Genomic DNA, 26,912 nt, shown 5'->3' with positions numbered 1-26,912 from the left:
TAAGAACTAACAGCAAATGGACGAAGCTATGAGTCATCCATCCTCTTTTTAGACAATGACCTCAACCAACCTCATGTGCTTCATGTTATGTTCGATGTTCTTTCAACTAATAACACTTAGATAAATACTGCACTGCTGTTGCCTGAAAACCTTGTAGCTCCAGTTTCGGTGCATTTTCTTTTACCTGCATTGGAGGTTTCTACAGTCCATTAAGTGCTGAGGAAGTGTCATGCCTCTAGGGACAATTCAAAGCCCATTGCACAAATATTTCAAAAATATTTGGCCATCAATCTGAAAATGCAGCTGTTTTTTCCTAATTCTTGAAAAACACATGGTGTGCATCTGACAGCACAAGCAGGGACACAAAAAGGCACTGTAGACCTGGGCAAAAAGCAGCTGAATATTTCTGAACACTTGAAAAAACACAAGGAACACTTGATCTCATCTTAAAAGTGATGCTTCAGCTTTTGAGGCCGTTCAAATAGTCCAGCAACATAAATCAAGCACGCCTTAAATTATTCAAACGTTTCAAGCCGTATTAGTATCTACATTTTCCGAGGGGCGTCCACTGTATAGTGTTTTAGCCGCAGGCTCGTTTTGATCAACATCAAGTTGAGGGAGGTGCAGATGCCGCAGTACCGCTGTGTGCCTGCAGGGGCAGCGCTGTGCTGTGTCCAGTGGGAGGCTGGTGCTGTGGCCTTAACTTGGGTGAGGGCCAGTGCTCAGAGGAATGCCCACTAAGCAAACAGCAGAACAAAAGGTCAGCCTGCCCTCCCCTTGTCTGACAACCTGGTCCCTCTGACAGAGCGCACACACACACACACACACACTGAAAACACTTGCACTCATACATAAATACATACATATGAAATGAGCAACACACAAATATGCTACAAACACACAGGCCATATACAATAACAAACACACAGGCCTGTACTGTACAGAAACACCCACACTACACAGCGCTATGAACACTAATAAACAAACAAGCACACATGCAAATACACATGCAAACATGTACTTGTCTGCACATTCCCACACACAAGCACACACACCCACACACACACACACAGTGGCCGTTGCCAAGGTAATTATCAAATAAGGCAGAAGTGGGATTTAGACTGCCACAGTTCCCCTCTACGTGTCAAAAGGATTTGACTGGACCTGGCAGCTTGTGTCGGCCACTGAGGAACGTGGAGGGATGACGATGGTGTGGCTGCCAGCAGCTGGCCCAAATCTCAAAACACAAGCTGTGTGACAATGCACACACACACACACACACACAAAAACAAACACACACTTTCATTAGAAGCTAACCAGGTACAAAAACAAATGCACACACAAAGCGCTTGTGTGGACACATACACACACGCACACTGATGTGTTAACTGCAGGGAGTTCCTCTGAGCTCCGGTAAGTGGCCGGGCAGCTTGGGTAAAACAGCCCACAGCCTGGTTTCCATTTGGGCTCTGGCCTCGACCACAGCTGCACCATCCCACCACTTCACCTGCCTTTCTCTCATTACCTCGTCCTCAAGCGGCCCCGTACATTAACTCTTCCACTATAGGCCACAGGTCCATCTCCATTTTGGCTCGATCTGCCCATTAAAAATGACATCCCCGATTGCCTCTAATGGTCTTTCCCCCTCCATGTTAAGTGCTTGTGCTTGCCGCAGATGGGCCAGCGTTATGCCATGTGCCTCGAGCTGGTGCAGTATCTGTGGCCCATTTGGAGCCACTATCTCGGCCACTTAACATTATCAGCTATGCAAATGGAAATGGTCTTTTGAGTACCGTACAAACTGCGGACGGCAGACTGTCTCTTAAAGGGACTGTGCAGTTACTGTATGTGAGGCGGGGTTGATGCAGGCAAAATGAGTTAAACAGCACAAACACGACCACACAGACAAACACTACATAGTGCTGACTATGTATGCGATAACCCGTACATACACAAGACATTGTTTCACTCACACACACACACACACACACACATCCAGGCACGCACAACAGAATAAACACAACAACTCTGAAGCAATTCAAACGCACACTTAGTGGACAGACAATGGCGAGCCTGTAACGTCACAAAGGTGCACAGTTACACACTTGAAAGGAAACACGACACCCAGCATGTCTGTCTGACGCACCGACAACACAGGGCGATCAAGGATGGATGAACAAGACGCGCACAAGTACGTGTGCATGCACACACACACACACACACACGCACACGCACACACACACTTGCATTATTAATTATGGGACTGAGGACTGGGACTGACATTTTGGCACTAGCCTGCTTGAATAGTGCCTTGTCCTGCCGAGACGCCAGCACACTCACTCTCTCTCTCACACACACACACACACACACACACACACACACACACACACACACACACAGGTGAGCAGGGTTATGGAGGACATGGTGGCAGGCAGCCAGAGGTCTGCTGCTAGGTCAGGTTTCACAGGGAGGAACAGAGGGGGAACGAGGGGGTTGGGAGGAAAGAGTGAGAGAGAGAGAGAGAGAGAGTGAGAAGTTTGATGTGACAACAGAAAACAAGTGATGAGCCTGAGGGGAGTCAGTCTAACAACCACATCAGTAGAAATACACTATCACTATGTAGCCTCCACTGCATGGCTCCCCAGGCACACATTGATGAGAGGTTGTGTTTGAAAGTGCAGGAATGTGTCCTCACTTTTTACCTTGCAGACACAACAAGGCTGACATGCATACATTTTATGTTGTGGGGAGACAGTGGACAAGCGAAATTCGTATCTACATACAAATGCGGAGGATTCATCATAAGGACCAGACCTGAAATGAGAACTCGGCTCTGAGAAAAACAGCGTGTCCTCGTTTTCACCTCTTCTGTCCCGATGTGCTCTCGCTCGCTCCCTGACGCGGCCTTAAAAAGGCTGCCGGGATGAAGAGAACTGCCGTCTGTTCATGTCTGAATCTTTATGTGTCTTCTGATCAAATATGTGCAGATGCACTGGGAAGGGCTGCGTGGGTAAACAGTGGAGAATTGGGAGATGAGAGGGAAGCGGACGTGACAGACACGCTGGTGTGATTTTATGATGAAATGCCCATAAAGTGTCAAGTGTAGAGGGGAACAGGGAATAACATTATCACTTAAACGAGTTTTTCAGCTCCAAACCCCCCCCCCCAAACATACCACCACAATGAATCCACAAATAGAGACCTCGAATAACCCGGTCGTTGAAAGAATACTGTTACGGCCAGTGGAATTAAGGGAAAAAAAAAAAGAAAAAGATGGAGGGAGTCGTTGCTCGCCATGGAAATGGTGCCTTTGAGCAGACGACAGTGACATGTTGGAAAGGCTTTCATGCCCAGATGCATTATGGTTATCTAAACACTAGTGTTACTCAGCACTCTCTTTCTAAAGCTCCCTCTGTCTTGACAGTAAGAGGCCTGTGAGGGTCTCCACAATGAAGTGTGTGTCTACGCATGCATGTGTGCGCGACTGATTGAGAAAGAGGGACGAACATAAAGGGTGTGTGTGTGTATGTGTGTGTGTGTATGCTGTGTGTGTGTGTGGGGGGTGGGGGGGAGGGGGTGGGGGGGGGGTATGAGGTCACTGACTAAGGGCCCTGTGACCTGTGACACGTTCTCTTCCACCCCATACTAAAAATAAAACAGCCAGTTCACAAAGAGGATCTAAAACCCTCTCACCTCCCTTGATGCTCCGCTAGAAATACTGTACTACTGTAAATGAGTATACACACACACACACACACACACACACACACACGCACAGAGGCAATACTGGGACAACCTGAGTCAGCGTTTCCGCCTCTCGGCAAGCGGAGAGTGTCACATCTTTCTGTATAAAAACAAAGACGTGCTGTTTAGCGGACACTTTCATCCAAAGCGCCTCACAGCACCATACATTAAGTTTTTTTTTTACATGCATTTCCAATGGGATGGTCCTCTAACCCTGATACAGCACCATAAGATGCCATAACGCAAGAAAAACTACTGTATAAGCCTAACAGTGACGAGAAACAAGGCTGAACTCAAACACTGACACACTCATTCCAGCACTCAACAGGAAGAGATACAATTTATTAAAGGCATACTTTTTTTTCCTCTTTATCATAGTCAATGATCACTGAAAGCACAGAAAATACTGTAGGCAAAACTCATATAGAGTAAACCGACTGGTAGAGATGCATGAACAGCCACTAGGTTTACACCGCTGGCTGCTTTTACTCATGATGTTTGAAGCTTTGTGCACAATATGTTTGTTGTGTTAAGCTCTGGCAGAATATCGGAGAGTGTTGGCCCTGCTGTTAAGCTCAACAGTATGCGTTTGTCTGGGTGGTGTGTATATAAGCGGTCAGCTGGTGTGTGCGTGTGTGTTTGAGTGGCGGGTCAGACAGTTGGTGTAGTAAGAAGTGGATGGAGGTGGTGGTTAGAGAGGGTAAACACACATTCAGCAGTAACGGTCTTATTAACTCTGACACATTGTGACAAGTTCAGTCGGACTCCATGCGCGGCCTGAACACAAAGGCGTATGTTTGTGTGTGTATGTATGAATGTGTGTGTGTGTGTATAGAGTGACTGTATATATGAGACACAAACAGAGTGCAGTGATTTCCTTTGCATGAGGAAACGGAGGTATATTCTCATATACTCTCATATATTCTCTATATTTTCATCTCATCTTGCAAAATCATCATCTAGTCCTGTTCCCTTCAGAAAAGCAATACAGGGATAATGTTCAAAATGTGCTGGAACTTGGAAGCAGCTCTGGCACTGGAAATGAGGCAGCGTCTGTTTGGAACCAGATCTCCCAAAAAGAATTCTCCCCACCCTGACTGCTACAAAAAAACATCTAAATATACTCTGGAGGAAACGCTGGAATGTATGAAATGTGTATGGTGTGCCCATAAGGCGTGTGTGTATGTATATTGTGTATACAATCTGTGTGTGGGTGAGCGAACCACTTCCTGACAGCTACTCCATCATACCATCACTCAGTGACACGGTGACACACGCCCACTCCTCAGACAGGAAGCGATGACACCAGAGAGGAAGTGAGTGACAAATAACAACCAGAGCAGAAGTCCCCGCCGCAGTCATTCATAAAAAGCTGCCGAACGCTGAATCAGAGGCTGAAGCTGTTATTTTTATTCCTGAATGCTTATTTGTGATGGCGCTTACGGTTTTATAGATGAATGAACGGAACCACATCGACTGGAATAGACGACTAGAACTGGAATATTGCTGGCTAGCTTATATGAAAAATGAAGGGTATATACTTTATTATGTACATATACACTGACGCCATAACACGCATTGCCAGAGTGTCTCTTGGCATAGCAAGGAGCTTCCATCTTATGTTGCTCATATTAGCAGAAGGGTAGGGGTGAGTGTGCGCAGCGGAAATAGGATGGAGTGGTGTGTGGGTGGGGGCTGGCAGCCATTAAGGCTGTAAACCCTCTGTCTCTCCATCCCTTCCTCCATCTCCATTCTCTCCTACTTCCAACTGCCTTTCATTTTTTCTTCCACGCTCCCCAATTCTCCTTCTCCTGCCTTCGCCCCCCCCCCCACCTCTTCTTCTCCCAGTAATCACTAGTCCAGGAAGAAAGATGACTGAGTTACAGCCAGCCGTCTCAATCCTCTTAAAGTCATTCAGGAGATGACGGAGGGGGAGGGGCGCTCAGCTGCACTCAGCATCGCTGTGACATCACTATCAGGAATTTCGACTTCATAAGGCAATGGATAGTGACATCATGCAGCTTTCACTGAGGCACTTCTTTGCTGAGGCGGCCTAAACTGCCCTCTGCATTATGAGGGTGACGCTAAGGTTTCACTTAGGACCAAAGTGCCATTTTGTGGCATCACCATTAATCCACTGTGACGCAAATCCAATCCAATCCATAGAGGTATTGTTACACTTCAGCCAAAAAAAGCACATATCACATATCATAAAAGCTACATCATACTATTTTAATAGCTGTATCTTGAAAATCTTCTGACACCCATCTGCTCGCACATCAAAGTACCTCTTGCTGTGATATCATGCTGAATCACTTTGCCAAATAGACTGTGACAGTGCAAGTCTACCTTGTGACTAAATCCAGTTTGAATGACATCTGAAGGGTCTAATTTGCGCTCCCTACCATCTAATGCCCCCCCTCTGTGCCAGGAAGGCCAGGTCACTGGAGTAAGGGCTGCGGGTGGAGGGACGGAGCGAGAGAGAGAGAGAGGGAGGGAGGGAGCAAGGGGAATGTCAACAGATCCTTCTCATGCACGCCGCAGCCTGCTTTTAGTGCACAGCATAATCTCTCCGACGATATTCGCTAATGCAACAGAGACGCGCCGTTGCTGTGTCTCCGCGTGTAGGCTATACAGCAGCTTTGAAATGTGATTTGTACAGAGCGGCTGTGCATGTGTGCAACTTGTCTTTGTGTGTGCAATTTGTGTGAATGCAGTGTTTCCCACAGAATTCGAATGTACTTGTGGTGGTAGGTGGGTTGACAACGGCGGGGGGGGGGTTAGGGTTAGGGTTGGGGGGGGGGGGGGGGGGGGGGGGTTGAGTGCCTTTTTATTCTTGTATTCTCTTATATTGTCAATATATAGGCTAATATCAATAAAGGATCCCACTACCTGGATGGCTGAAAAATTATCTAATGTACTCCATTTTAAATAGTTCCATTTGTCAAACAAATAACTAACCTGTATATATCTAAAGTACTTTGTGTCAAACATAACATAACTTAAAAATATAAACAGTGCTACACTGTTCTGTTTGTTGCTTGCTTTTGTCTACAAGGTGAAGAATAGAAATGAGACTCCTTTTACAGAGAAATCAGCTGTTCTGCCCTCTGCCCTGCTGCATCTCTCTGTGCTGTCAGTCTCTCCTGTATCTTTACATCGTTACATTACAGCCTTTGACATTATTATCTGCTCTGTTTTACTGCTCAGCAGCTCCTCTGGTCCAGACTGTCCTGCTCCTCCTCAGGACGAGTCCTTTTCCTTCTTTGAAAATATTTTTCAATATTAATCTGGATTGAGGGAGCAAACATTCAGAGTCAGAGTTAAAAAGTTAATATTAACGTTATCAGTCCACTCAGTGGATACTGACCAGCAGCTAGGCTATACAGCGTGCTAATCTCGGAAACTCAGCTGTATTCCGAGTAACGTTAACCGTTAGTTCTTCTTTTCGGGAATTCAGTCGGCCGTCTTCTTGGCATGGAAAAAAAATCTCCCTCACGCGTGTGCAGAGGGAGGCAAACAGATGGGTCCGGTGAGAGAGAGAGGGAGAGAGAGAGAGAGAGAGAGAGAGAGAGAGAGAGAGAGAGAGAGAGAGAGAGAGATCGCGTGGAGCAGTTAGGGGCTGAGCGAATCAATGCGCTACACGCAGTTTTACGATTATATAGTTTCATATAAAGTTTTCTGTGTGTGGGAAACCCTGGAGGGGTAGAGCAGAGCAGGGGAGATTGTCCACTAGTTAATCGATCGCGGATGGCGTCGTTGTCTCAAAAATGCTAAAATGGGTCGCCAAATATACTTTGGCGGCCGTTAATATACCTGGGCGGCCCGCCCAAGTAAAGTCTATGTGTGGGAAACACTGGAATGAATTGTGATAGTGAGATTCAAGATGGAGATGTACAAGTCTTGCATGTATACAGGTGTGTGTGAACAGATGAGCAATGCGTTTCTCAATTTCATGGTATAATTTAACAAAGGACCTGTAAAGCTACCCAAATTATTATAATAGTCAGCTTTGTGGAAATTTGACTATTGCCCTTTGAAAACTCTCCCTCTGGTTGTCAACAAAATCATTCTGATTGGATAAATACCTACCATTGGTGTAATGATGGAAACATCACTATGCAAACTCTCTTAAAGCTGAACAGCAAGATACTTAACACTCCTGCCCAGACATTGGCGTCCCGATTGGAATAGCAGACTGGAGGGAGACGTGAACAACCCTCTCAGTTTCTAGCGTGTAATTCTGCATGGGAAATGCAATACAAGATCTTACATCGTTTACACATAACGGCTGTATCTACACAAGATGAATCCCAATCTGTCCAACCTGCGTAATAAGTGTCAAAATACATAAGGAACCCTCATATACTGCCTATGGAACTGTGCTATAATTCAAGAGTTCTGGTTAAAGATCCTACAGGAGATTGATAATATTTTTGGTCGCTCTTTAAAACCTGGCCCGAAGGCATGTCTATTTGGAATTAGAGAAGAGCTCCCTCCTGACTTTCACTGGGCATACTTACAAGAAATACTTCTGCACTGTATCCGCAAATGCATTTTATTACTATGGATAACCAACAAAGGACCCTCAGTTACCCAGCGGACTCCAGTTATTAAGGATTTAATTCCTTCTATGTTGTATTTGTGTCTTTGCACTTTATACTGGTATGTCATCTTTTTTTGTTTTGACAATTGAGCTTATGTTACTAATTAAAAAAAAAAAAAAAAGAGTAAAATAAGATTAACAGCATTAAAAAAAGAAAAGAAAAGAAAAACAAATCCTGCCCAGAACACAGCCTCCACATTGAACTGGGTCCTCTATGTGTGTGTGTGTGTGTGTGCGTGTGTAATAACAGCCGAGTCATGTCACAGATCAATAGTCACTAGTAATGCAGACAAACAGAGGGAAAGAGACCTCGAGTGAGACAGGGAGAGACACACAGAGGGAGAAAAAGAGAGAGAGAGAATCATGTGCTATTTGGAGTCCATCCTTCAGTGCATAGCATGGCTACACTTGACTTGAACCCGGGTCCTCTGGGAGAACAGTTGGGTGTAGGTCGAGAGAAAGAAAGAGAGAAAGAGTGCTGTTAAACACAATAGTGAGACTGAGGGACAGAAAGTGGGAGTTGGGGATAGAAAACGGGGTGAGGTGAAGACAAGGAACGGAGGAAAAGAATGCTGATAAGACAAGATAAGAGAAAAAGAGAGTTGGAATAAAATCGAACGACATAGATGATTATTTGAATAATAGTTGCAGGGAGAAACCACAGTTTAGCAGTTTTAGTCATATTTGTGACAATACTCAAATCCATTTGAATGATAACATGGTTCATTTGTTTACAAAGTCATAGATGGCAAATCAGATCAAGATAAAATCTTCCTAATCTACTACAATGATAAGCATTACAAAAGGCATGATCACATTGTTGATAATTCAAGAGAAATCTGATATGATGCGAATAGTAATTGTTATGCAGCCAGTCGAGTCTGCATAATGAAGATGGGCTATTGAGTTCATCCTATTTGCTTCCACCGCTGTCAGTGTGTGTGTGTATGTGTGGGGGGGCAAGTCAGATGTGCAAGTGTGATGTTCCACAGAGCCTGATTCACTTCACAGTCACAAGAGAAGCGAAGAGAAGCGCACAGGCGTGCACACTCACTCACTCACTCACTCATACACACAGGCATAAAAATGAGGAGTGCCAATAACGACCTCTCCATGACTGAAACTGTCAGACTTTTCGCACCTCCCTCAGAAAAGGGAAAGAAAGACAGGAAGGGAGGGAGGAGGGATGATCAGTCTGCGAACAGCGGCGGATGGGAGGAAAGATGGACAGAAGACCAAGTTGTCAGAAGGGCAACGAGGGAAGGAAAAGACAGAATGATGAGAGTTAATCATACAGGTGGAGAAGTATGAATTACAAAATGTAAATGTCAGAAACTGAAGGGAAACAAGGAAGAAACTTAAAGAAATTGAAAGCGATAATGTAATGTGGGGGAGACAGAAGGAGAGAGAGAACAATTGTGATGGATAGCAAGAGAAAGAGAGAGAGAGAGAGAAAGAGAGATACAGAGAGAGAGAGAGAGAAAGAGAGACACAGAGAGAGAGAGAGAGAGAGAGAGAGAGAGAGAGAGAGAGAGAGAGAGAGAGAGAGAGAGAGAGAGAGAGAGAGAGAGAGAAAGAGAGAGAGAGATGGGGAGGCAATGTGTGATACAATGTATGACTGTAGTGGGTGGGCTGAACCGGGCTGGGTGTCCACAATAAGCCTCTGTTTTTGGCAAGTGCCTCTGTGTGTGTGTGTGTGTGTGTGCCAGCGAGGACAGTCCCGTGCCCTGCACAAACACTGCCCTTGTGTTGCCCTTGCCCCCCTTAACCCCTCACGCCCCCCTCCCCTTACCTCATCTCTCTCTCTCTCTCTCTCTCTCTCTCTCTCTCTCTCTCACACTCACACACACACACACACACACACACAGCCACAAAGCCCAACGTGCCTATTGAGGTCCAGTAAAAACACTGGGGCTGGTGGGTGGGGGGGGGGGGGGGGCAATGGGGTCACATGGCACTGGTCACACACAGCCCCCCCCCCATACAATGCAATAAACAAATAAGTCACATGATCTGCTGTATATTTCAGTATGTGATCTGTCGCTGCAGGCGGCTCGTTCACACCTTCAGCAGCCTCCGTACACCCACGCATGACCACAGGGGTCAAAGCACTCCAACGCCAAGCGCATGTAAACAAGCTGCTTGTTTAGTCTAACCGCTGCAGATGAAAGCCAACAAGACTACTGGGGGAAAACATCAGCTTTCCTGACAAGACATGCAGGCAAAAAGAGAAATATTCTCAACACTTAACACCAAATTACAAGCCGTTCTATCTCATAAACTGCCATAGATTCACTGTGTAAAAGGCTACGTAAACTCTCGTTTTATCACATTTGCAGATCATCATTCAAAGCAACCTCCTATACACACACAGAGAAAACCACACGTATGCAAAGTTGGCCTGACCCATCAGATTCTGTGAAACAGGAAATAAAGAAATCAAATGCACAGGCATATCCACACACACTGCTGCTGAATCCATTTTTTGTCTCGCCTTGTCGGCCCTTGACTAAGAACAAAAACAAAAAAAAAACACAGATGGAGAACACCTATCTGTCCTTCACTGACTCCTTCCTGGACGCATATGAAAAAACAAACAAGAGAGCCCAGCCAAAATTTGACTATCATATTACGGGCTTCTTCCTCATTTCTTCTCTTTAAACTGAATATTTGAGCAGCTGGAGCTGTTGGGGTCTAAGCTCCGCCCTCCCTGGCTTCAGTGTCTAATGATCACAGAGAATATGCACGCTGACTGGAAGTGGCGAGCTGCGGTTCTTCCTGTTTTGATGTCGAGCACGGCTGTGTCTTGACAGCAGATCTGTGAGGCTGACATGAGGATTAGCCTCTGTTCCGTCTGACACAACAGGTCCTTTTTTTAAAAGGATAGAGGAAGCTTTCCTTGGAAACTGTGACCCTGCAAAGAGGAAATACTGAACGGCGGTGAATGAACACGTTGTGGACATCTTGGTTTTGTTGAGGTCAATGTTTTTCCATCGACTTCACCTAATCTCCCTCCCCTTTCTTTCCTTATCTACCTTCTTTCGTGTCTACCTCTGCTCCGTTACATGGGGTGTGATGGATTCCTTTGAATCTGCCTTAACTTGTCAGATAAGAGGCGAACGCTATGAAACTATATCGGGCTAAGGAGACTTCATAGGTGATAAAGTACTTGTGGGTAATGTCACCAACACTGACAGGAGCTGCATCTGTCGATTAGGCAATAGGAAAAACATTAGTGGTAGGCCAAGTGCTCTATTAACAGTTTTGGTATTATCATAACGACGCTGTGTATTTTGTAAAGCCATCCTTATCATTGCTGCGGTAGTTCAGAGAGGTGCTACCGCAGTTTACTGATGGAACCGAATGAAAAATACGTGCGGTAAAAGAACGAGGACAAACCGACGCCTTTCATCCGAGCTGATTGAGAGGTTCTTTGAGGTCACTGTCGAAAGCACAACTCGCAGCAATGAGAATCTTCAAAAGCAGGAAGTTTGAAAATAGATGTAAAGAAAATCCCAGCCTGTCACACAGCCTCCGTAGCCGCTGATTATGTCGTGAAGCGGTGGAAAGCCAAGAGAGACTGGAAGGAACGGACAAAAATAACACCGAGCTGTCTTGACTGTGGCGGGGATGGCTCCCACACACACACACACACAAGAGTTGATTTTTCAATTTTGGTCTCTCTCCATCTTGCCAAATCACCCTCTATCTCCCTCAGAAACAAAGGGCCACACATTGGCACTGACTGACACACACGCACACACACACACACACACACAAGCCCGGATAAGGGAGAGATGTCTTGGCTCCAGTCGCCGTCTCCCTATGGAGGTGACTGGGTTGCTGGGAACACTGCGCTCTAATGAACGATACGCTGATGTCCGCCTCTCCTGTTTATACATCCGTCTGTGCTGCTCAGCTCCACACACACTGCAGTATCCCCTGTCCGTGTGTTAGACTGGGCTATATTTACTGTGGCACACACCGGTCTGTTAGACGGAAAGGTGACGCACAGGGAATACATTTAAGAATCAATATTGACTAATCAAATATAATGCATTATCTTTGTTAATCACACAGTCACACCAGTACATCTGATATCGCTGTTGCTGCATAGCTGGGAAATGCAAAATCGCCCATAGCATGCGAGCAAACTGGCTTTCTCATTACATCTATAATTAGTTAACTGTAGCAGCGCACGTCCTATTGTCCAGTTTAAATACCCGTTTTTATACACAGACTCGATAATAACTTGGGTAGCAGGGGCATTGGAGTAGGGATAATGGCAACTAAACACACTATTAAGAATAGGTCCGAGGGCAGGGCTTCCTAGGATTGTGTGAGTGAAAGGGTCGCGACACACCGCTTCATGTCAGCCAGAGTATCAGGGTTTAAAAAAAAACACCCACAAAACAAAAAATTAAAACCGCACGCACAGAGAGAGAATGTTCAAGAAGTCATTTCTGGGAATGAACAGTCAGTGCAGACACTTTCTCTTCCGGCTTGTTAAGAGGAGCTGTGTGACGGTCTCGCAGTGCCATAAAAACTCCATCTGCTCCGCGGTGACGATGGCGGCATCGGTGGGAAGAGCGGCCGGATCACAGGAGACAGAGCGTTGCGTGGATAATTGGATCAAGCTATTTTTCCACAGTGAGTAGGAGTGAGGGAACAGAGAGGGAGAGAGAGAGAGAGAGAGAAAGAGAGAGAGAGAGAGAGAGAGAGAGAGAGAGAGAGAGAGAGAGAGAGAGAGGCAGAGAGAGAGCAGGAGAGCAGGTGGGAGGCATCTGTACCGATTATTGGTGATTATTGGCTGCTGGCACTGATTGACAGGAGGAGAAGTGGTTATCGTGTTGACAGATGTGAAAGCTGCACCTGGGCTACTGAATTCAGCCAAAGCACTGGTTCTGAGAGGAGGAAGAAGCAGAGAGTTTTCACTCTGCCTCCATCTCCAGGTACCACAGATGCCATCGCAAAGTGCGGCAGGAAAAAACAATTGCAGATCAGAGTCCGATCTCAATGCACTGGGCATTGACGTGAATGGAAAAGTTGCGAGATATGGCCTTCTGCTGCAGATAGCTTCTGTTAAAAACAGAAGCCATATTTGGCATTACACGTGAGGCAGAAGTGAAGGCAGAGAGCCGCTGCTATGCTTATTTTTTACTATAGTACCATTTACAGTACTGTATCTAGCTATGCTTACTCTCTGCCCACATTTGTAGACCGGAAGGTGAGCCGTTTTTTTAGTATCGACTGACTTATCTTCTAAAACACAGACAACCTTTGATTGGATGAAGAAGATGAGACAGCAAGAGAGTGCAAAGACAAAGAAAAAGACAAACTGTAATGGACAAGATAGCTTGTGTTTGCTAGGGTAAAGTTTTGTTACACATGCGCACACTCACACACTCCCTTTGGTGACAACTAGTGCTCGGTGCTGTTTTTGGCACCGAGCTAATCAGGTCGGTACTGCCAACTACCAAAACATTCGGTGCCAAAATTTGCTACTTTGCTACTAATCTGACATCGTCTTCCACCCAATCCTCATACCTGTTCTAAAATCAGTGACTGTTGATTGGTTCGCTAGTTACTTGTCCAGACGTGACTACACCTTGATCTTTCAGTTTGCCCCAAGTAAGTACGCAATGTCACAGAAACAGTCCAATGTCTGGCTACATTTCACCAAAACCGATGCCAAGAGTGTGGGGTGTAATATTATATTTGGGCTGCCAAGTCCGGCTGTCTCAAACCTAATGAAGCACTTAACAGTGCTCAATGTTAATTTGAGGCAAGGGAGCTGCAAGAAAAAAAAAAAAAAAGGCATTTACTTACATAAATGCATTGAAAATTTAACAGCACTTCATATAGTTCTAAATATTTAAAATGTAAGCTCTTAAATTGTTTGAACAGTTACTATAACTCATTGAATCTGATAGTTCTTATTAAACCAAAGCATGATTTTCCTTTATATTGTAAAACTGCATTTTGAAATACCTTGTTCATAAGGGCTTAAAATAGTAAAAATCATAGTATATAGTAAAAAGGCTATGATTATTACATAAGATTATATTCAGCACAGATATTGAAAAAAGTACAAAAAATACATCTGAAAAAATACAGCACCCAGCCCTCGTGACAACTGAAGAAAACTATTTGGGTCTGTTTTTTGTACTAAACGGGTCCAGCCCTAGTAACTCAGCCAATAAGGAGGATACAACCCATCAAACATTCTGTGGCGAGAGCCGCAGAGAAAGCGCGCTGTGGCTGTGCAACGCATGTCGGCTGACCTCCAAACATTCCCCGCCTGTCAGGACGAGGCCTACTCTCCCAGATTCCAGCCAAGTCAGCGCTCCACATTCCTCCTCTCCTGCTCTCTCTCTCTCTCTCTCTCTCTCTCTCTCACACACACACACACACACACACACACACACACACCGCTAAATCATAGGTAAAGTAGGTCACACACACACACACACACACACAGAGGTCTTACCTGCTGTCTCCTGGAGTCTCTTATTTCCTGTGCCTCTGCTCCTTGCTGGAGGTGTCTGGAGAGCTGCTGGGACGCTGCATCTGACGGAAGAGGAGACAAAACAAGTTTCTGCTGTTAGGGGTGAGGGTATGGGTGGGGTGGGGGGTGGCACAGAATGTGAGAAAAGTGTGGGTGCTGTTTCTTTGAGTGTGTGTATTTATACCGTGTGTGAGAGAGAGGGTGAGAAAGTGAAAGAACAAGTGAGTAGGAGGTAGACAGTAAATTAATGGGAGGTGTTTTTTTTGGTGATTTTTGCTCTGTAAGTGAGAGACTAACGCATCGGAAGTGCGTGTGTGTGTGTGTGTGTCTGCATCACCTGGAGTAGGCTCTCTCTCACACTCAAGGGGGCCCAGAGTCATTAGAGATAAGACAACAGAAAGTACACAGCACTCAAACGCCCCCCCACCTCTCCCCCTTCTACCCCCTCTTCCCTGTCGCTCCTCACCCTTCCATCCCGCTCTCTCTTGCTCTCACCCTTCCCTCTTTTCTCACTATCTGTTCCCACTGCCTCCTCCTTCTCTGATACTCAATCATTTTCCCTTACAGTCAAGGTCACGGCGGAGATAATTTTAGCCGTCGCTGAGAAAGCATATTTCCCCATAGGAGGATGTTCAGTTGTCAGGCCAATTTCTAAACTCCAGACAGACTGAAAACTAAAAAATGGTCATCTATAAACAGAGCAGGGCAAAAGTAGAGCAATACATTTTGAGCAGTGTGTGTGAAAAAACAACCTGACAAGTGTCTGATTCACCTTTAGCATTTCCAATATTAAAGAAAAATATTGTATGTAAACACTGGTGATACTGGCATTGAAGATGCCCTTTCAGTGTAACACAACTACACATGTGGAGGCTTATACAATTGTCAGGTGTTCAGTTCAGTCCCAGCTCTGTAAGGAATTGTGACATCCTAAGTGGAAACATCATTTGTTGTCAGGTCATTGGATTTCTATCTTTTTTTGCAGTTACCCATGTCTCAACTCATTCAAATATGGCTTTGGGTGCATCCAGCTTCTTCATTAACTAGCTAACCTTTAGATCAAAAATCAAAAACTCAGTGAGGCGGCTCAAAACTACAAGATGCAACAGTGGGAGTGAGGGGCATGACCTCTGTACGTGCCGACATACACTCCAAGTCATTCCATAGGCTTCTCCATCAATTCCATCTCCAGGTTCAAAGAGCTGCCCTGCAACTGCGGACACCAAGATGTAAACTGAGCGCTATGGTAAATAAACATACTGTAAGCAAAAACACCCAGTCAGGCCATACGCACTGACGACACGCAACACACACACACACTCTTTGAGTGAGGGGCCAGCAAGCTTCCTGTGTTTTTCCCCACTGGTAAAGATGCTCTATCTTGTTTACCAGGGTGTGACCCAGAGAGGCTCAGAAAAACAACTGTGGTGTGTATGTGTGTGTGTGTGTGTGTGTGTCAGAGAGACTTTCTATGTATTGACAGAGAGAGACATTTATACAGTTGCCGTGGGTTGGGAGATAAATTCATAGAAAGAGGTGAAGGCACTTCACCAGGCACCTTTCCGCAGAAACTGGTTATGAAAATAATGTGTAGTCATCAAACACACACACACACATATACAGTAAAACCACGAGTGGGGTGAGCTGTTCCAGGAAGTGTGTGGTCGTTTAATACAATGATAAAATCTTAGGGCCGAGACAGTCAATGTTTAACTGACTGACTGGATACAGTTCGCAGAATCATATGACCCACAGCATCTGAGTGTGTGTGTGTGTGTGTGTGTGTGTGTGTGTGTGTTTGAGAGGAGGGGCTGACCATGACGGCCAGTAATTAATATGTCGTGTCTGCTTTTTAGGCACTGTCTGTTGGCTTTTTAGTGATTTTAGGAGTGAGCGAGAGAGAAAGAGAGAGACAGCAACAGAGAAAAACAGAGGGATCACTATATATGGCAGCTTAACACAACAGTGCTCAACCTTTTTGGGACGCCACATGTTGGGGTCTGAAAACCCCAGCATTACACATCCAAATTGTGCTTTTGTATTTATACTAAAATGATGTTCTAATAATCTTGTCAATGACAACCAATAGTCTATCAATATGGTGTTTTGTGCAGCTTCAGGCAGTCTTACAGCCGCTGATTTCCATTTCAAAATGACAATCAGAAAGTATTACAGTCATCTTGGTTTCAGTGGGGATTTCTAATGGGGCTCAGGTGACAGGTTCGTTTGAGCGTCACATGCAGCAGCTAGCTAACCAACACCTGGAAGTGGACAGCTGAGGGAACATGCAGCTGCTCCCACTACTGAATCGAAGTCTGGCTGCCCATGTTATCACCTCAGTCTGTGTGTGTGTGGAGTTTCAGTAACAGCATGCTGACCTGCCCTACAAAGTCAATGGAACTAAGATGATCTTCATACTATCGGTTTTGGGAAATCCCATGCAACAAAATAACCCAACGCAACCACAACTATTGATCCATGATTCCACGTCTGAAAAACACATGCAGGCACGTGTGCACACACACACACATACACATACACTTACTGGAATTGGAATGACGTATAGGCAGCCAGGGACCACCAATGCGCTGCTTTGTTTACGCAACCTGAGCCATTTGCTAAAATGGAACGGTGATTTATAACATAACACAATGCACAGAGCAGTGACCAGTGACGTGGGCTACAGGTGCTATATGAAGCTAGTGTGGCTGCTTACGTAGAAGGACTTAGTGCACATACTAGTGGAGATTTAGATGAGTAATCATGTATGAGCAGTAAACTCCACCCTGTCTGGGAAGACTGGTGCACACACACACACACACACACTTCCTTGTGAAACGCTCCACAACTGTTCTTTACACCCTCAGCTACCACATCTGAAGCGAACATTTTCATTAACACACAAAGAAAGAATTTCTCATCTTTAGAGCCTCCCCCCAAATTGTTCTCGCTCTTATCATTGCATAAACACCACAGTGAGGCTTTGATACGACTTTCCCTCTCTCCCTACACACACACACACACACACACCCTTCCTCTCCTCCACCCATCCTCTTGGAAAGGAATGTGAGGAATGCAGGATCCCAAAATGACTGGGGGCTTCATCAGCAGCATGCCGACCAAACTATTCAACCCTCTCTGTACCTGGGGGCATGTCCACACACACACACACACACACACACACACACACACACACACACACACACACACCTTATTTGCCAATATGCCCTCCATTTGCCACTGAATGGGTCATGTGGGTTAGTCATTGGGGAACCCTCATCTGCCTGCATTCACCCCCTTACCATTCCCATCAACATTCCTAATTCTCCAGTGTCCTTCGGGCCAATAGATGGTCTTTCGGGCCCTAGTTGCATAATCAGCAGCATCCCCTGAAGGCCAGTCTCCCTGTCCTGACACTGCATCATTGTCTCCTTACCTGGCAATGACGTAGCCCTGGGAGCCTGAAAACAAGACATGATAGCTTGGATGTGTGTGTGGTTGCTCTCCCTAGACCTCAGCGCCAAGGCTGAAGCCACTAAACCTGCTCAGCTATCCAACGTTACACAATACACACAGTGTCATTTTCCCTGTTATTGCCATGTTTGTGTATTGACTCTTAGCCTCTGGGCAAGTCAGATGTTATTCAAGTTAATACACAGGATGATCTCAATGGGAAGATGCTCAATTTAGTCTTTACGAGCGGCAACACACACAAAAAACAAAAGACACACACACACTCACACTCACACACACATAGAGGAATGTACCAGAACACACATCTCATGCTCTCCCCAAACCCAGAGTGGACTGGAGGGGGCCACTACATGAGACCATGCATCATCACTGCCTCGCCGTAAACAAAAGAGCACTGTCTGTCCAACCCAAAAACAATACACACCCACACACTGGGACATTTATAACCCTCCACACACAAAGACACACACACATACACACACAGGGTATTGCTGTTATCAAAGTAAGGAAAGTTCAGTGTATAAAGTATTTCTTTGCGGCAAACTGTTTGTGTGTGTGTCTTCCACTCCATCCATCCCTCCACAGTGTGTCAGACTACCCATGGTCTTTACCCACTTCTCTCTCTTTATTTACCTGCTTCTATCTCTATTTATAGCAGCTATTGTGAGGCTGCCCTCAGGTGGGTGGAGTGTGTGTGTGTGTGTGTGTGTGTGTGTGTGTGTGTGTGTATGTGTGTGTGCATTCCCAAGAGTTCCCTTGGATGCTGTAAATCAGTTACCTTCTGCCTGCCTGGCTGAACAAAGGTCTGTCTCTGCCTGGGGCACGACACCATTGATCACACACACTAGCACACACACACACACACACACACACACAAAGATGGAGAACCGAAAGCTGATAGACAGACAGTATGCACAAATTGAGACAAAGCTGTCACCGTCATCATAGGCAGGAGAAAAAGAATCCATAATTACAACACAGACTGACACACATGATGATGTAGTTGGCTGAGATCAGCCACAGGTCACAGAGTAAATAAAGTGTCTCAGGAGGAAGGGGAAACAGAAGCGAGGGAAATACAATGTCCAGACCTATGGACAGTATATACAATAGGGCCATGAGGACAGTAGGTCAGGGAGTTCCCAGTTCCCAGAACATATGGCACTTCTACTTAAGTTGTTATGCAAATGTGTGAATAAAAATGTATGCACCGTTTTCCATGGGGGTATGTGGGTGGAGGAATGTTGGTAAGGCAGTTGCATGTGAAAATGCCTCACATGTACAATATGTGGTATGTCAATAATGTGCGTGTTTAACCACATGACTGTATGTATGTATACGAGATATCACAAGGCACAACTGTGTGTGCCCGCCGTTGTGTGGCTGTGTGTGTAATGTATCATTAGCAGTCGCAGACAGGGGTCTACGCTTTGAAGAAATGTTGCCATGGTGATGTCAAGCGGAGGTTTTGCCTCTCAGATTACAGAGTAGAGGGCTGGAGCCCCATAGGTGAGAAGCATAGGTGCTCTCTATACATCTATCCATCCATCAATCCATCCTTCCGGTCTCTCACCTCCGTCTACTCTCTTCAGCCCTTCTTATCCCGTCTTCTCTCTTTCATCAGCAATTAACCAATCAGTGTCCGCTGTTACGTTCCCCTACAGTCATTCAGACCCCCTTTTACACCTGACATTAACATGCGTCTCATATTCATATTGTGCCCAGATATGATTTAGCCGGATTAAATTGACATCATTAAATTAAAATGCGCCCCCGCTATACACCATGAAAACAGATTCCTCTTGCTGTGCACATCACTTCTTCTTGTAATTAAGAATGGGACGATATGCTAATCTCACAATATGATTCAATAAGCGATATGGGGTTCACAATTCAATACAACCACGATACAATGTAATAAATAAAAGTTCAATGACAAGTATGACTGTGGAGAATTGTTTATTTCTGAGCCACAAATCTTTCTAGCGATTGCATTGGCTGCTAAAATGTAAACAACAATTTAAAAATGTCATTGCAAAGTGCAAATAATATAATTTGGATAGGGAGTTTGTGAAACTGTGATGGTCAAACAGTCTCATTTGTGATTACTACAGCAGAATAAAATGGAGCTAATATTGCGATTCTTTTTCTGAATACTGAATTTCAGTATATCGTCCCATCCCTACCTGTAATATTTACGTGCTTAAAAAGTGACACTGAACACCTCGTTCTGGGTTTCCTGACAATCCGTTGTTGTTAACAATGTTGCTATCCAAGCCTGCTGCCTGTGTTAAAAGTTTATTTCCATTTACGTAGTTGCTATGAGGATTGGAGACGCATTGCATTTCATCTTTGTTGTTAATCTGGCCAAATGTGTCTCTGTCCACCTCTTTTTGCTCTTATCCGATTACAATCCAGTCACCCAGGACTGATGTTAGTGCCAGGTGTAGAGGAGGTATTATCCCGTCTTCAACGTGCCGACTCCTTCACCCACACTCTCAGCACACCTCACTGCTCTTACCTATATTTCACTGTACCTTCTCCACCACCTTGCCCCTTTTCCTTGTCTCTCTCCCTTTCCCTGTTCATGACTTGTCCTCCCTCTATTCCTCTCCTGCTGTCTTCCCTGCATTCCTTGGCAGGTCCCGGCCTGCTGTGAAGGAAAGTGGAGAGTTCCAACAGGGCGCTCTCATCTGTCAGTGAGTCACACTTCTCGCTCCGGCAATCTCCATTTCCATGTACAGTTTCATAATACGCTGTAATGTATAGCAGATCTACCCATGCAGTAGAAGTGAGAGGATACTGTACGTTCCCTTTCCTTAGTTAGCACTGGGAATAGGATGAGTTGATGGGGCATAAAAAAGACAAATGTGAGCATGCACATGTCATGAACACACGTACCAGTACACACACACACACACACACACAGGCTTCCTTTCAGACTAGTCTTTGAGAGGATGTTACACAAGCCCTCAACTGTAGTGAGGGGTGATTACTTTAGAAGCATAACAGCAGGAAGTGTGTGTGAGTGAGGGAGAGACAGGGAGAGACAGAAAGAGAGAGAGAGAGACACAGAGACTGAAAAAAGGAGAGAATTAAAGAAAGGGAACAGAAAGGTAGAAAGGGAGAGATTGAAAATGAGGGGATGGCACGAACAATAAGTGACAACAGTTGCAATGCATGCAGGTGTTTCACTCCAAACAAAACACTGACAATAGGACACACACTTCAAGTTGATTGTGTCAACCAGCAGGTGGCCAGTGTATACAGGCAAAAGTGGGTCTCTGTCGAAAAAAAGTAGGCGTTTCACATGTGAATGTGTGCCTCTAACAAATAAGCCGAGTGACTCAGTTTTTTTTTATTATCCAATGCTACTGCACTGCTCAGTCTACACAGTTCAACATTGCAGTCAATCAGAGAACTCCAACAAGGCTTAACAGCATTCACAGAGAGCAGGCAATCAGAGAGAGAGAGCGAGAGAGAGAGACTCAGAGGTGGTGGACAGACATGCCAATCAAAACTCAGCTTAGTTCTACTGTTGTTGAGATGCAGCTTGTTTGACTATGTTTAGTTTTACCCTGCTATATGCCTTGTCCTTCCAATGCATTATGTTCCAGTGTTTTGCTATGCTTTGTTGTCTTTATTGTTTATGCCAATAAAATGTATTATTGTTTTAATTATTGACACTGCACACACAGCTTGTATGAGTAAGCCTGGCTCTACTCACTGGCCCCGAGCCTCATTGCTCTAAGCTTTAGCTCAGAATTTCACCCAGATTTTGGCTCACCAGAACCAGAGATGTCCATTTTCTCCAGTTGCGGTCCGCCTCTCTCTTTCCCTCTGTTGCCTCGGCCCCCAACATCCTGTATTGTTCAGGCAGCGTTGTTCTAAACCACAATATGAATGACCGTTCAACTTCGTCAGAGCAATGAAGATACAGAACATGGACGTCACTTGTTAGCCACAGTTACACAACTTTTTTTAATGGAACACTTATTTAGAATTCTCCATTCATTCCTGCCCAGTTCCTTGGGAGAGGCCTGCTTCGGGAGTAAATCTGGCTTGGAGTAAATAGCTGCATTGTTGGCTGATGTGTGTGGACTGACGTCAGCTAGCCTTATCAGTGTTCTCCAACTTTACCTCAGAGGGGGCCTGAGAGCAGACCCAGCCCGACATGGGGCAGCCAGCCCAGTGCCTGATCAAAATCAGAGCATCCTCAACTGCACAGATTGGGCATCCATACATTCGAAAGCGGTTGTACCATACGAGCACAAAAACAAATCATCAGCAGATACAGGATAATATTTATTCTCCTCCATAATTATCAGTTGAACACTAATGTGTGTGTGTGTGTGTGTACACTGTTATGAAGATGCCACTAAATGTGTGCATCACTGTGACAAAGACCATGCCTTCTGAAAGCAGAATACCAAACATCCAAATCATGTTTGTGTTTGTTCTTATGTTTAAGAATTGTTGCGCATAGGCAAGGCATGTAAGCCATGTGTATATGTGTCTGTGTGTGTGTGTGTGTGTGTGTGTGCGCGCGTGTGTGCCTGTGTGTGTGTATTAGGTTTAGGCTATATACAAACAAATCTGCAGGCCACACTGACTTCTCACATGACTGAGAAAATTGCTCCATTCATGTCTGCAGCCACAATAACTGCCCCATTGCCTAGACCCCATGTGTTAGTGCCCCAGGTTAGGTGCTGAACACACACACAAACACCCGACAGCAAAGTTGCGCGTGTCCCTGTGTGTGTCCTCTGACCTGTGATATCATTGCCATGCTAGTCCACTGACTGTTTGTCACATGGTGCTTGAGCCACAGCCAAGCTCTGAATCACAAAACCAGCACTGCACACACGCACACACACACACACACAGACACTCACTCACTACCAACATCCCCAAAATTCAATGATGGTCAAAACATAGCATAGTGCGCAGATAGGCCTTCTGTGTGATGAAATACAAGAGATCTGAGCGGTAACAAGAGCCACTTCCGTTGGCTTATCATGAATGAGGAGCAGAAGGGCCCTTCAAGGAGAACTCACAAGGTTGTGTGAGGACCAGAGCTTGCCTCACACACACACAAACAAAATCTGTGTCTGAGTCACCCTGACTGTTTCCACATAAACAGGTATACTCTGCTACGTTGTGCGGTACAGTAGGCCATGATCCTATATGAGTTTACTAAAAGAGAGATGATGGGGGAGTTATGCCAATCCCAGACATGTTAAAACCTGCATCCAAAGTGAAACCTGTTCTAAAAGAATAACTGTCAAGTAGCTAATTCTTTGCCAGACACTAGACACAAGACAAGACAGCTTTCTTATCTATATCTTTGACATACTGTACATTTCTGCCCATTTCAAACTCACCTTCCAATACCTACCTATAACATTAAAAGTTAGGTTTGGTTGGGACCGACAGCTAAACTAAGCAAAATTTGTTGATTGACTGTTGATTCATGGGCTAGGTTTTTATGAGTCAACAAGTTACACTATTTCAGGATCACATAACCCGATGCCAACAAGGATAGTAGGCTCTGTTTGACAGCTGTTTACTTTAATACAACAAAAGCTAACATGGTTATGACTACATGAGATGCCATCAATTAATTCCATAACGTCTCAGTTCTTTTTCATTTGGCTCTGTGGTCTGTCTCGAGAATAAACACAGCCCCAAACACAGTTTTCATCAGTGACAGCCTATAGAGTAAGCAGTGTGTCCCGACCCCAACAATGTTCAGTGATCCCATACATAAATAGAGAATGTATAAGAATGACTATTGTGAGGGTCTATAGGGCCTAATGTGTGTGTGTGTGTGTGTGGTGACATGAAAGCGTTCGAGAAGACTTGTCATATAGACTGGCATGATTTATTCTGTAACGTGTGTGATCAAACACTACAGCGAAGTCCAAGTTCAAAGGCCAGGAGCTGTGACCTGTGACGGAACTAATTCAATTTTAAAAGCGCTGCTATCATTGTTGTCAAAATGAGGAAATCAATGTTTAAGACACTGGTCTACCTTCCCCTCGCCAAAGCCCCAACAATGTAACATTAGCCAATGCGAACAGCCAGCGCTGCAATTTATCACATCGGATTTACCTCGCTTCGGGTATAACTCAATCTCATCCCGATAACGTCCCGTTCTCTCGCATGGAGAGAAAGCCAAGTCAAACTCAATTTAGAAATCTTATATTTTAATGTTGTCTCGCTTATCGGCAGAGGTGAATATCTGTTAGAACATAACTTAAGACCTTTTACGAATCGTTAGGGTCTTCTACTAAATTCGGCATATAGCTGATACAGGAAGCAGCACTTTATTTCAATAAAATCTCAACTTTAAAATTGGCTCACACTGATTGCTGCCGCCCACCACGGCGCATTTTAGTGGAGGAAGATTACGGGAACACGCCGAACCAATTCTAAAAGTTTTACTTTTTTCCTTAAATAATCGCTGCTTGAAAGATTGGGTTTATGCCGAAGTGAAGAGTGGATGATATATATTCATAAAAGTTTTTACGTTATGTTCTACCGGGTGAACATTTGCCGATAAGAAAGGCAACATTAAATTGACAGATTGTTGAATGGAGTTTGAGGTGATGTTTGTCGCCAGACGAGAGAACGGTAGGCTACTTATGGGGGGTAAAATCAATGTAGCGAAAAAGCATCAAATGAATGCTGGAGGGACTTACCTTGACTCACTCTCCGGCTTTAACTTGTTAAACAGGCCTACTATACCGAACGAACAACCAGCTGAAAGTTGATAATATTACGACTGTCTTCAAGGGTGAGTAAAAAATGTCGTGTAAAAAATCTGCGTGACAGAATACCCCTCGCCCGGCTGTCTTCCCACGCAGGACACGACACTCGCAGGTGGACAGGAGGGCTGCCTTGCTTCCTGTTTGTTTCAGAAGGTGAACCACCACAGCTTTTTTCCTCCTCCAGTTCTCCCTCTGCTTCCCTCCCTCCGTCACACTGTCAAGTCAGCCAGAATCACAGAAGAATAGAGCTTCCGCTCAAATTCTTCAAAATAAAACCCTCTTTTTATGAACAGTAGCCTATGTTGCAGTTGTTTATTTATTGATATAGAGTAGCAAAGGGGAAGAGGGTAAGGAGGAAAGTGAGGGTAAAATTTCATTTGATTCATTCCTTCATTCATCCCAAAGGGATGTTTGGGGTGCAGGGCCAGCCAGCTTATGCGGTGAGTCTGGTGACCCTTCTTTGCCATTCATTCCATTTTGGGGGGCAACCCATTCTGCAGCCCACATATTAGGAGTGTGCCTATTATGCTAGGTTCTCCACTTTGTATGTATGATTAATTGTTTTCTTTCTTTTTAATTCTGATTTTCAACGTGTTTTTCCATGAATACTACTAGTCACTGTTTTGCAGCCTAATTCTTTGTATATCCATGAAAATGAGTAACCTAATGAAAAACTGTACTGTTTGCAAGTGTTCTGCTCAAAAAATCATTTTGAAACTGAAAACGCAATTGATCCATTCCCCAAAATGTTAGTTCACCCCGTGACTTAATTAGCCTATTTTTTATACCTGTGAATATGTGAATAGGCTGCATAGTAAAATTCACTATGGTGTTTCATGCATAGGCCTACATAAAATACCATGTATATATACAGTTTTTTCTGCTAATCCAAAATAAAACATTTCAAACTGAAACCATGACTCATCCAAACTGTTCTGTATAACCCATTAGGTTACTTAATTCCTCCCCCCCCCCCCCCCCCCCCCCCCCCCCCCCAGGAAGTAACAGTTTAAGGCTTTTATTTTGAAGGCCAAATCATTTATCTTCCGGTCTTACCCTGTCTCTCTCTGGCTGACTTGCAGCTCTGGCGGTGGAACTCTACCGGCTTTCTTCCACCAACCAGACACCACCGGCACAAAACTTCTGAGCCGTGATTTCACCCGGAAATACAAGATTTTCCCCCAACCTCCCCCTCGGAAGAAACGGGACTGAGTGGAATAAGCAAGTAGAAACAGCCCGATACCGGAGTCACATCTATTTGGCATCCCATTTGGGGGCGGTTGGGCTGGCACAGAGCTGAGTGGCGGTTGTCCCCAGGGGGGTAGAGGAGGGTAAACCCACCTAAAGCTCAGCCTACTCACCTTTGTAGCCTGAGTAAACACCTAGTATAGCCTATATCACAGTAGGCGTAGCATAAAATTGATGTAAGTTATAAGAAGGTTAAGGGAAAAGCCATAAATGAATATTTCTCTGAAAATAGAAAGTGATGATTGAAAATGATTGATGATCTTCCTATATTAACCATAGGCAATATACGATAGGCTATGTAACTATTCAGCTCTTATTCATCGGTCAGGGTAATGGTCTATTAAACATCCAACTTAAGTAAAAGTCTAAAATTTTAAATTCATGCATTATTTCTCAATATGAAATGTAAAACCTCAAGCAATACCCAAGTATGTGATTGTCATTAATTGAGGAGCTTTGCTGCCCTCTGGTGATCAGTGGGGTATCATTACTCACTCAGGTCCTAAATAAGATGACGTCATACTTAAGATATCTACTATATGTTTGGGAATAGGAGGGG

The 26,912-nt window shown here is 44.8% G+C and overlaps 1 protein-coding gene across 3 annotated transcripts in view; it reads right to left on the bottom strand.

Moving 5' to 3' along the window:
* The window catches only part of pik3cb (phosphatidylinositol-4,5-bisphosphate 3-kinase, catalytic subunit beta), a 55,372-nt gene extending 30,072 nt beyond the window's left edge, over positions 1–25,300 (bottom strand). For 2 of the 3 annotated variants that reach the window (XR_011784545.2, XM_071897233.2), the window contains exons 1-2: positions 25,037–25,300; positions 14,841–14,920 (exon numbers count right to left, since the gene is read on the bottom strand). The gene's annotated coding sequence lies outside the window, so the exon portion shown is untranslated. Of the gene's footprint in view, positions 1–14,840; positions 14,921–25,032 lie in introns of all 3 variants that reach the window. The other variant, XM_078284017.1, reaches the window with a different exon arrangement.
* Between the last annotated feature and the right edge of the window lie 1,612 nt (positions 25,301–26,912).

The sequence above is a fragment of the Centroberyx gerrardi genome, chromosome 6, assembly GCF_048128805.1.
Source record: "Centroberyx gerrardi isolate f3 chromosome 6, fCenGer3.hap1.cur.20231027, whole genome shotgun sequence".
Taxonomy (NCBI): Eukaryota; Metazoa; Chordata; class Actinopteri; order Beryciformes; family Berycidae; genus Centroberyx; species Centroberyx gerrardi.
This window is presented reverse-complemented; position numbering and strand designations above follow the sequence as displayed.